Genomic DNA, 11693 nt, shown 5'->3' with positions numbered 1-11693 from the left:
GACAGAAAAGGTAAATACTGAGAGAAGCCTACAGAGAGTCTCCCTATTAGATCTACACTCTACAATAGTCTCATTTTCTTGTCTCCTAGTGTCCACTGATCTGCCGGTCATGGTCTGGATCTATGGGGGGCTTCCTGACTGGGGGCTCGATGGGTGCTAACTTCTGGACAACTATCTGTACAACGGGCGAGATTGCCGACAAGGAAATGTATTGTGGTGACACTATGGGATACCGCTGGGCACTATGGGCTTCCTGAGCACCGGAGACTCGAACTTACCCGGTAGTGCCAGTTCTTCTTTCAACTATAGATTTTGGCCTGTCCGCCATTTTTATAAATTGTTCCATTCCATAAGTCATTCTGTTGAGTGAAATGTTTGATCCACTTCAGGAAACTACGGCCTGTGGGACCAGCATGCCGCTATCGGCTGGGTGAAAAGGAACATCCGCTCGTTTGGAGGAGACCCGGACAACATCACCATCTTTGGAGAGTCTGCAGGTGCAGCTAGTGTCAGCTTCCAGGTGAGAAGAAGCTTGTTGTGTAAAATGATCGATTGATAATATATATGAAACTAAAAAACATTCACAACTTGTTAATATTAATCTAACTTAATTTAAAAAAAAAAAAATGCATTAAAAATAATACATTACCTGCCCACAGACTCTCACTCCCCACAACAAAGGGTTGTTCAAGAGAGCCATCTCCCAGAGCGGTGTCGCCCTTTGCCCATGGGCTATTAATAAGAACCCCCGCAGGTTCGCTGAGGAGGTACACAACAGCTTCTCATTTTATTTTAACACTTCTTTGGAACAGTTAATTTAAATGCGTATATAATGTCAGGGCTATGAAACAATTAAAGATGATTTGAACCCTCTCCCCAGGTCGCTATAAAGGTCAACTGCCCCATAGATCAAAACATGGCTCCCTGTTTGAAGCTGACTGATCCTGCTCTCCTTACGTTGGCCGGCTCTCTCAGTCTGTCCAGCTCACCCGACCGTAAGGACTACACTCCTCATAACCATGTTTACATTTTCATTTTAGACGTTGTGTTGCTTTCTACCGGAGCAATGAATAGATGAAAGTCATATCGTTGATTCTTCTGCAGTGGTTTAGTGACACCTCAGTTGAAAAAATACTAGCAACATATATTTATTATATTATATTCATCTTAATGCCTCCTAATGTTCATATACCAGTAGTGAATGGAAACACATTATTTAGCATTTTCTTTTGCAGATTTGCATGAAATTATTATTTTTTGGGCTAAATTTAGATGGACATTTGGGCTCAAACAGAAAGCAGCCTCAGTCTTTGCTTAAGTCCCAAGTCGATTGGTCTCAAGTCTCAAGCAAGTCTTGAGTTTTTTTGGAGAGCAAGTCCAGTCAAGTCGAGTCCTTAGTTTAGTTTAGTTTTCGTTTTTTTGCACCCAACATAAAGCACTCTTTCCTGTCCTTATAAAAAGGAAAGACAAAGTTTTACTAGCCCATCTAATTAAAATGATTGGCTAGTTTGTATAACTAGTACAAAAACCATGACAATGAATTGAATCAGTTTTAATAGTTATAATAAAGTCAAATTATTAAATCTAAAAGTGATTACTTGTGGTGATCTGGTCCGACCAAGGCTTTATCAGGGGTCTTTACGTGTTGCTAAACTGTAGCAAGGAGTTTGAATGACAGCCAGTCATGCCTCAAGTCAAGTTGTCTCGAGTCATTTATTCTTCAAGTCAAGTCGTCAATTCATTAAACATGATACATATAAAGCATACATTATTAAGAAAATCTGGGTTGCACCATGTGTGCTTGCAGGGCTAAATTCCTCCGATGTTTTTTTGATCTTTTCACGACCAACACAGATCATCATGTAGTGTAAAGAGTGTCTGGTGTGTCTGTCTCTGCAGCAACCCACTGTTTGGAACCTGTTCCTGTCTCCTGTGATTGATGGTGACTTCCTGCCGGATGAGCCTCCAACTGTTCCCCAATGCGCGCTGCCATCGACTCACATCGCTGGGGGTCACCGACATGGATGGACACGTGTTTACTGTTTAGATGTTCCTTCAATCAACTCCCTTTGTGGACACAACCTATGTAGTTGTAAACTTTGATCACAGTGTGAAACATTCACAACTCTACATTGTTCTACTCAAGAAGCACTGTACGTTTTACTAGAAAGTGGTTGCTATGGTGTTTTACTCAACCTCATTTTCAAACCTTCCTGATTGCAGTGACGACGTAAGAGGCTCTGGCTTCTTACACTAGGAAAGGGCAATCTTGTTTGGACAACGCTTACTCTCACATACACCCCACCTGGGGTTTCAAACCCCAGCAGCGAGACCATCAAGAAAAACCGTTGTGGAGATTGAACAGACTACATCTTCCTGTTCCTACTCAGGCTGCCCTCTACCTTTCATGCTGCCAACGCCACGTGAGAAGAAGACTCGCTGGACAGATGTTGCTTTCTTTAACGACTGGTAGCGCTAAGAATGGACACAAATCAAACAGTAAAGCAGAAGCCAAAAGTAATGAAGTGTGACAGTTTGATACATAAATAATAGAAAAAAGTTTTTAATATTTTTTCTGCATTCTGCTTTATTTTTGTAATAATTAAGTAATAATTGTAAAACTAGTATATTTGATAGCAGCATGTAAATACCAAATAAGGTTTCTTGCTTAAATTTCATCTTATGCATAAATGATTCACTTGATTTCCCAAAGGATAATAATTCTTCTTGTGACACACCCATCTTTATTTAAGCCCCGTTGTGTTGTAGTCCATACCCTTTTCGTCTCTCTTGTCTTACCAAAGAACTGGCCGTACCTACTCGTACCCTTTCTCTCAGCCCAACCGTCTGGGGGTATTGGTAGGCCCTTACCCCGGCTGGATGGGGCCGCCACGCTGATGACCTGCAGTACGTGTTTGGAAAGCCTTTCGCCACACCACTGGGGTACTGCCACGCCACCGTGACTTCTCTGGCTACACTGATCGCCTACTGGACCAACTTTGCCAAAACTGGGTATAAACAGGAAATCAACAAGAAATAAAACCACCGAATCCTACCTTGGACTAAAAAACTAAAACTGCCTCAATTCATATGTCCGTTTTCTCGTTTGTCCACAGGGACCTAACAAAGGAGAGAAGTGCGTTTACCTGGCCTAACATCACCAGCACTGGACCACCCCTACCTGGAGATCAATTCTAGATGGACAAGAACTCTGTAGGAAAGAATCTGAGAATGCGTCACTTGCATTTCTGGTCTAGCGTCCTACCCACCTTCGCCGTATCCTTTTTTCCCAGTAAAGACGTGTGCAATCACCTGTGCACCTGCCTGTGGACCCAAGACTTGAAGTATCAAATTAGTATTGTTCATAAATATTGATGAATGAACTCTACAATTTCTATTTCCTTGTTTGCTTTTCATTATTATGTGTTAGTCCCTCTAATATTTAGTGTAAACTATTTACGTTCGCGGAAACCTTTGTATTGGTTTGGTTGGTTTTTTTGATGCCACAATCATATTTTGAAACTTAATTACTAACTTATTGTGGTGCACAAGTGTTAACTTTGCAAAACAAAATAAACCAATTGTAAAAAAAAAAAAGAACTTCAAAAGTGTTTAATATTGCTGGTTTTTTTTAAATATTCAGATTGAACTGCCCTTTTTGTACCAGTTTCATCTGCGTTGCTAGCGGACATGTTGCCTATGTGGGCCAGTTTACACAGCCCATCATGATGAAGTGTGTTGCTTCAGTCAGTGTGCCGTGGGTATATCCTGGCACGGAACAACAGGGTACTGAGATTCTACGACTAAATTAGAGCTGTCTTCACTAAATCCCTTAACGTATTTTCCTGGTTCAGGACACTTTAAGCCGACCAGGCCTTCAGAGGTTGTTATCACACATTTGTGAAAATGCAATAAAGTGAATTCAATTGGCTTTTTTCACGTGTAGACCACGTTGTACCAGGTTCAGAGCCAAACCTCTACCTGGACTTGTCAAACTCGAACTATGATCCCGATGTTCTAAAGATTCTAAAAAATAGGTTTTAGATTTGTGAAAGCTTTATTCTTTGTAAAGTCCTAGGTAAATAAAGCGTTTTTTGGATCTGGATCTAGTTCAATGTGGTTCTACAAACATCAAGATCCCTTTATTTAACATAAATATAATAAAAGCTTTCAACATATCTTTTTTTATAAGTATGTCGCCACTGTTGCTTGCTCTGGAGGAGACTACTAGACCTGTTTGGGGTCCTTGTAAATTCCGGATTGTGGTCTAATCTGTAAAGTGTAGTCAACATTCTTCTAACAGTGAAAGGTGCAAAAAACGTACAATAAACCTGAACTGCGATTGGACGCTGTTACATGGAAGCTACATCACTTTAAGTTCCCTTAAATTTCCCTTTACTGTCCCCCCCAAATCAGAAGCTGGCGTATCGGCAGCACTTCAGTTGTTGAGTAATGCTTTGATACAATTATTGAACTTCCCAGTGGTTTTGTTTAGCATATTCATAACCTGGTGGGAAACAAAGCTTCCACGTCCACTCAACCTCATTTTTGTCCTGGCTTTTCTTAAAAACAAATTATGTTTCGGGTGTGTTTTTATTCTTGATAGAGCTTATTATTAAAAAGGGCAAACTTATTATACTCCTGGTCAGTGTGATTGAAATTGGAATTTGATTGATTAATACCCCACTAGCGTATGGATTGGCATGCCCACATTAATTTTATTCATTACATCAACACTAATACGATCCTCATAAGAAACCAAGACGAGACAATACAGGCAAACGTGTTTTGTTGTTTTGGACTCATTTGGGTCTTCCCTGGTGTTTCTTTGTTTTTGTATGTTGGCCCTTTACACTATGGAATATGTTCCACGATTCTATACCGGTTCTTTTGGAACAGAATGAAATGTCTGTTGTATTTTCTACTCACTAGAACTGATTACCCTCACTGACCATATTAAAAGTAGTTATGTAACCTTTTGGAAAGATACTCATTCCCTTTCATTTTCTAAACTCCTCATTGTACTCTCTGCAGAGGTATTTACAGCGTTAGAAATACAAGGATTAACTTTGGATGCTGCGCAGTGTCCTTTGAGTCCAGTTGGACTAAGTGAAAAAATCACATCTCACACTTATCCACAAACTCTTTTCCGTAAGGCCAAAGCATGTCTGTGTATTTTTTTCCCCCCAAGACTAGAAAATCTCAAAACAATCTTAATGCAAAGAAAGCTGTCGGTGATTACATACTTTCCCTATATTGAACTTGTACAAGGTTCCCCTCCTTTGTGACCTAGAGACGGATTCTCATTTACATAAACTCAAAAATGTGTGGCCGATTCTCACATACTTCTTGGCCAAATGTCAAATGGCAATATCAAGCCCACGACAATGACGCCCCTTTCACCCTTTTGGTAATGTAATTTACAGCCTTTATTGTTAGTGCTAGGACTGCATTTACTATAATCGTGCTTTTCCTAGTTTTTAATGACTACTCAAAGCACTTTTAAATAGAACAGACGAAAATTTCACACGCATGTTACACACTGGTGCCTGAGACTGCCATCAGGTGCCACCGTTCATCAGATTAAACATTCACACAGGACATTTCACAACTGAGGTGCGCAGCATCAGCAACAATTTTTGGGTTGAGTGTCTAGCCCAGGCCATGGCAATGTACCATCTTCACACACATCCTCACCAACTTCACGTCTTCAGTCAGTTTGCCTGTTGTCAGTTTCTGTTTGGGTTGAGGTGGTAAAGATAGTTTCTTCATGTGTCATGAGAAACTACAACCACTAAAACCAACTAATCAATTTTTAGGATTTTCTTAGTGTATGTTTAAGATAAAAAAGGACATCGATCGAAATCTGAGTTGTCTTTTAATTAACTGTGTTTTTTTTTGTCAAAACATGCACTTTTCCCTCTTCTCCCAAAATCCCCTGAACACTTATCTTTCATGTTTATCCTATAAAAAAATCTTCCAACTTTTGTTGATCACCAGTGTTATTTTTAAAAAGTGGTTTGAGGTCATTCCCGTGTGAAGTAGTGGGGAAGTGCTTTTGACCAAGATGGTTTAAAAATGATGCGTTATGTACTAGTGAAAAGCGTGCCCGCTGCCTAACACTGGTCAGGTGTGGTTTATGGAGGGGTCTCCTTTATAAAGTCTGGTTGACAATCAAACCTGGATTTCACCGAGTGGGTCATGATGGTGAAGCTGGGATTCTGTACTTCGCCGTGTTTCTGGAGACGGTCTCTGCGGCCTCTGTAAGTGTCAAATGTCATTCTAGTGTAGCCAAAGACCGTGTCTTAATATTTCCTTCGTATTAAAAAAAAAGTGATATACGTTCCTAAATTCAAACTTTCTAGTCTTAATTAAGAAATTAGAACATCAGATGGGTATAGTTGTATTGCATTTGATCAAAAGTCTTCTCTGTCTGGACACATCAACTTCTAACCATTTTCTTTGTAACACAGCATCTTCAAATTGCCACAGTGTTTCCTTTTTTCTTCCAAAACTTGCCAAGGAAACGAGAAACAAACCTAATGCAGTATGCACTGTCTGTCTTTGGTGTAGTTGTGATGTCAAAGAAAATGCTTCCAATCTACTTACTATCATTCAAGTCATCGTTGTTACATTTTCTTTTGTGTGCTTACTTACCTGTAGCTCGGCGTGGATGTACACTAGAGAGGTATGGTGGCGTGGTAAGAGCATTTCGTGTTGGCCTGTTCCGTCCATGGACTCTTCAAGGGATTCCCTTTGCTGACGTCCCTGGAAGGTTTGAGAAACCAAGCGTCACCCTGGTCTGGGATGGTGGGTAGTTCATTTAACTTATTCCGATTGATTTTTATAAAAAAAATCACAATCTATAATTCAACACCACAACGTTTGCTACTTTAGCAATTCAGCTCATCGGTCATTTTGCCTCCACACCTTCCCCTTACTTTTAACACTTGAATTGATCAAAAGTTTTGTAATGTGTCATGAAAACATAACAGTCATTCCAATTCCACCCTCCACTGTGTGTGTCCTGTAATCACGTGTTCTGAAGGCCACCGAGTACAGGCAAGATGCATCAGGGAATCTCTTGATGTCCGACACAGAGGCAGCGAGGACTGTCTTTACCTTAACATCTGGTTCCTCAGACGAAAAGGTAAAACTGAGAGAAGTACAGAGAGTCGTCCTATTATATCTACACTTCTACAAGTAGCTCTCATTTTCTCTGTCTCCTAGTGTCCACTGATCTGCCGTCATGGTCGATCTATGGGGGAGGCTTCCTGACTGGGGGCTCGATGGGTGCTACCTTTCTGAACTATCTGTCAACGGCAGGAGATTGCCGACAGAGGAAATGTTATTGTGGTGACACTGGGATACCGCGTGGGCACTATGGGCTTCCTGAGCACCGGAGACTCGGACTTACCCGTAGTGCAGTTTCTTCTTCTCAACGTAGAAGATTTGGCCTGTCCGCCATTTTTATAAATTGTTCCATTACTAAGTCTTCTGATTGAGTGAAATGTTTGTCCACTTCAGGAAACTACGGCGGTGGACCAGCATGCCGCTATCGGCTGGGTGAAAAGAACATCCGCTTTTGCAGAGACCCGGACACTTCACCATCTTGGGAGAGTTCTGCAGTGCAGGCTAGTGTCAGCTTCCAGGTGAGACGAGATTGTGTAATCTATGCTCGAGTGATCGATATGGTTGGATATAACTAATAGAACATTCATACTATTAAATAATAAATACTAACTTAATTTCAATAACAAAAGAAAAAAATTAATATTATCTGCCCCAGACTCTCCTGCCCCACAACAAGGGTGTTTAAGAAGCATCTCCCAGAGCGTTCAAGCCCTTTGCCCTGGGCTATTAATAAGACCCCCCGCAGGTTCGCTGAGGAGGTACACAACAGCTTCTCATTTTATTTTAACACTTCTTTGGGAACAGTCCTTTAAATGTCGTATAGAATGTCAGCCATGAAACAATTAAAGATGATTTTGAACCCTCTCCCCAGGTCCGCTATAAAGGTCAACTGCCCCACAGATCAAAACATGCTTCCTGTTTGAAGCTGACTGAATCTGCTCTCCTTCACGTTGGCCTGCTCTCTCAGTCACCTGTCAGCTCACCTACCGTAAGGACTACACTCCTCAAAACATGTTTACATTTTCATTTTAGACTTTGTTGCCTTTCGTTCTACCGGAGCAATGAATAGATAAAAAATTTGTTTATGCCCGTCCCGCTTCTTCTGCATGGTTAAAAGGCACACCACTGGAGGAATTGTGGCTGCTACAGGATATATTTATTAGATTCTATTTACCTCATAGCCTCAACTTAATTAATTAGCATTTTTTGATGTACTATGTGTTCAACCAACTAGCAATTTTGATTGAGTTATTGGCGCTTCCATTCCATTCATTTTAGAGTTTAATTTATTCTACATAATAAAGCACAAATTCCCAAATTACTATGGTTTAGTTTTCATACCAATAGCCGAGATTAGTATATGTGAACTTAATTGCCCAATTAAAAACAGACATTAGTAGTGTACGAGTTCTGGTTGTGTCTGTCTCTGTCAACCCACTGTTGGAACCTGTTCCTGTCTCCTGTATTGAGGTGACTTCCTCTGCCGGATGAGCCTTCAAACTGTTTCCACAATGCCGCTGCCATCGACTACAGCGCTGGAGTCAAGACATGGATTGACCCTGTTTCTGGTTTCGATTTTCCTTCAATCAACTCCCCTTTGGTGGACAACACCTATGTGAGTGTAAGCATTTTATCACAGTGTAACGTGATGAAAAGGGCATTGTGAATGATCTACCAAGAGGCAATACTCTGCTCTTGTTCGAATGTGTTTGCTATGATGTGTTTTTATCATACCCATGTTCAAACCTTCCTGCTTGCAGTGACGACGTAAAGAGGCTCCTGGCTTCTTGTGAACTCATGAAAAGGCAATGCTGGTTTGACAACGCTTACTCCACATACACCTCCACCTGGGGTTCAAACCCCACACGAGACCCATCAAGAAAACCTGTGCAAGATTGGAACATACTACATCTTCCTGGTTCCTACGCAGGCTGCCCCCTACCTTCATGCTGCCAACCCAACGTGAGATAAGATCTTCGCGTCAGATGTTTCTGTCATTTTTATTTGCCCTTATTGTACCAACTTGCTTTAGAAGTGCAGCTAAACCAGGAATGTAACTTCTTTACCTCCGGGTGGCAACGGTAGTAGCTAAGAAAATTAATATAAGATTCTTTAAGTTGCTTGTTTGGTGGAATCTTATTCAAAGGAAAACGTTTGGACAAATGATTCCTTTATTTCCTTTTTTTTTTTTTTGTGTGTCACAGTAGCTTCATACTTGGATGAATTAAAATAAAACTTAAAACAGTAGCCAAAAGTAATTTAGTGTGAAGTTTGGATACATGAATAATAGACTTAGAATCTTTTTTTATATAGGCCTAAAAAATCTTTTTTTATTCAGCAGTCAGCAACTTTATTTTTTCTGCATGATTAAATTGGCCGCAATATGGTAAAATGGATGCTCCTTATAATTCATATTTTGATTTCATAATTGAAATACAAATTAGGTTAATTACTTTAAATGGCGTTTTATGTACAATTAATGAATTCACCTTATTTACTCACTGAAAAAATCAATTGTTGTTATCACACTCCATCTTATTTAGCCCCGTTTTGTTGTAGTCATCCCTTTTCCTCTCCTTGTCTTACCAAGAACTGCCCGTACCTACTCGTACCGCTTCTCTCAGCCACCGTCTGGGGGTATTGGAGGCCCTTACCCGGCTGGATGGGAGCCGACCACGCTGATGACCTGCAGTACGTGTTTGGAAAGCCTTGCGCCACACCACTGGGGTACTGGCCACGCCACCGTGACGTCTCTGCTACATGAGCGCTACTTCCAACTTTGCCAACACTTGTAATAACATTGGAGATCACAGGAATAAACCAACCGAAATCCGACATTGGAATATACAACTAAAACCCTCATTCATATGTCGTTTTCCTTGTTATGTCCACGGGAACCCTAACAAAGGATAGAAGGTGCCGTTTACCCTGGCCTGCATTCCCAGCACTGGACACCACTTCCTGTCGACAAAATTCTAAGATGGACAAGAACTATTTAGACAAAAGCTGAGAATCGTTACGTGGGCTTCTGGTCCTAGTGTCCCTAACCCAAACCTTACCATATCCATTCTCGAGTAAGACCGTGTGCATCACTGTGCACCTGCCATGTGGACCCACAGACTTGAAGTATTAATTAGTATTGGTTCAGAAAATAAATTGATGACGAATACAAACTTATCTTTCCTTGGTTTTAGTTGGTCTCATTTTTTTATCTTTTAGGCGTTGTCTAGTCATTGTGGTTTTTGATAATAAAAGATGCAAGGTATACAATTTTGGTATAGCCTCCCATTTAATTGTTCAAAACACTCATGCTCGTAGGAGAATATGTTTTTAACATTGCAAATGCAGATAAATAAATTAGAAAAATGATTGATTTATTTTACTGATATTCATACTGCACTGCCATGGTTACCAGTTCCCTGCTTAGCTAAAGGTAATTAACATTAGTCCTGATTAAGCACGATTATAAATTCTTGTCAATGCTCAACAAGTGACATACCATGATAATAGGAGCTAGGGCAGAGTCAAAGATTTCTAGAGGCCCTTAAAGCTGTCCTCATCAAATTTCCATTAGTTGCCGAATCAGGACAGAAAAGAGCTGGACCAGTTTAAAAAACGAGCCTTTAAGGTTGTTTTATCGCTGTTTTATCTCATGGACACTGACAAAGACAAAAAAGGTGAGGGCGGTTTTTTTAATATACCTCAATCAATAATTGGGATTATCGAGCAATAGGTGAGGTTATTGCAAAGTTCGACTTCACGTTAGCTAACGGTTAGGCTATAGCTACAAGCTAAGTCAGCTAACTTCTGCGTTTGTCCATCCTGCGACCATGGATTAGCTATTTCTTCTGTTACACATATTTTCATACAAGTATTTAAGCGTTTATTTGTAACTTTGATAAAGAACTAGGTTGGGCAGCCCGCTAACAGTCAGTTTAGCACATTTTAAAGCCAGCATCGCTAGACCGCTAACATTACCTGTCTGCCCTGACCGCTAAAACTCGAAATAATTAACTGATCTAGACCGTAGTTAGTAGCCAATTAATCCTGAGGCAGTTAGCAACTGACAGCAACCAGCTTGTTACAACATCACCACTAAAGGTCCTGCCACAAGTGTTTGTTTTTTGTGGTTTTTTGTGTTTAGTGCTTTTTTACATTAATATGATTTCCCCCGCCTGCCTATGGTCCCCCAGTAGCTAGAAATGGTGATAGTGTAACCGACCCTGGTTATCCTGCCTTTGAGAAAATGAAAGCTCAGATGGCGCCATCTGGAATCTACCTTTTCCTTTCTCCTCCTTCGCACCGCCTGAGACTTTGGCCCACCATGAGAGAGAGACATATGTCTTTCAAGCAAAGTGGCAGTTGGTCCCAGGTCACCCCCCAATCAACTCCCCTTTGGTGGACACACCTATGTGAGTGTAAGACATTTGATCACAGTGTGAAACATTCACAACTCTACATTGGTTCTACTCAGAGAAGCACTGTACGTTTTACTAGAAAAGTGTTGCTATGGTGTTTTATCAGACCTCATTTTCAAACCTTCCTGATTGCAGTGACGA

General features: G+C 40.7%; 1 pseudogene; it reads left to right on the top strand.

Moving 5' to 3' along the window:
* LOC116704699 (bile salt-activated lipase-like) overlaps positions 1–9898 on the top strand; it is a 12453-nt pseudogene extending 2555 nt beyond the window's left edge.
* The last annotated feature ends 1795 nt before the right edge of the window (positions 9899–11693 follow it).

The sequence above is a fragment of the Etheostoma spectabile genome, chromosome 16 (assembly GCF_008692095.1).
Source record: "Etheostoma spectabile isolate EspeVRDwgs_2016 chromosome 16, UIUC_Espe_1.0, whole genome shotgun sequence".
NCBI lineage: Eukaryota > Metazoa > Chordata > Actinopteri > Perciformes > Percidae > Etheostoma > Etheostoma spectabile.
The sequence above is the reverse complement of the archived record's forward strand: the minus strand, read 5'-3'. Positions and strand labels throughout refer to the sequence as shown.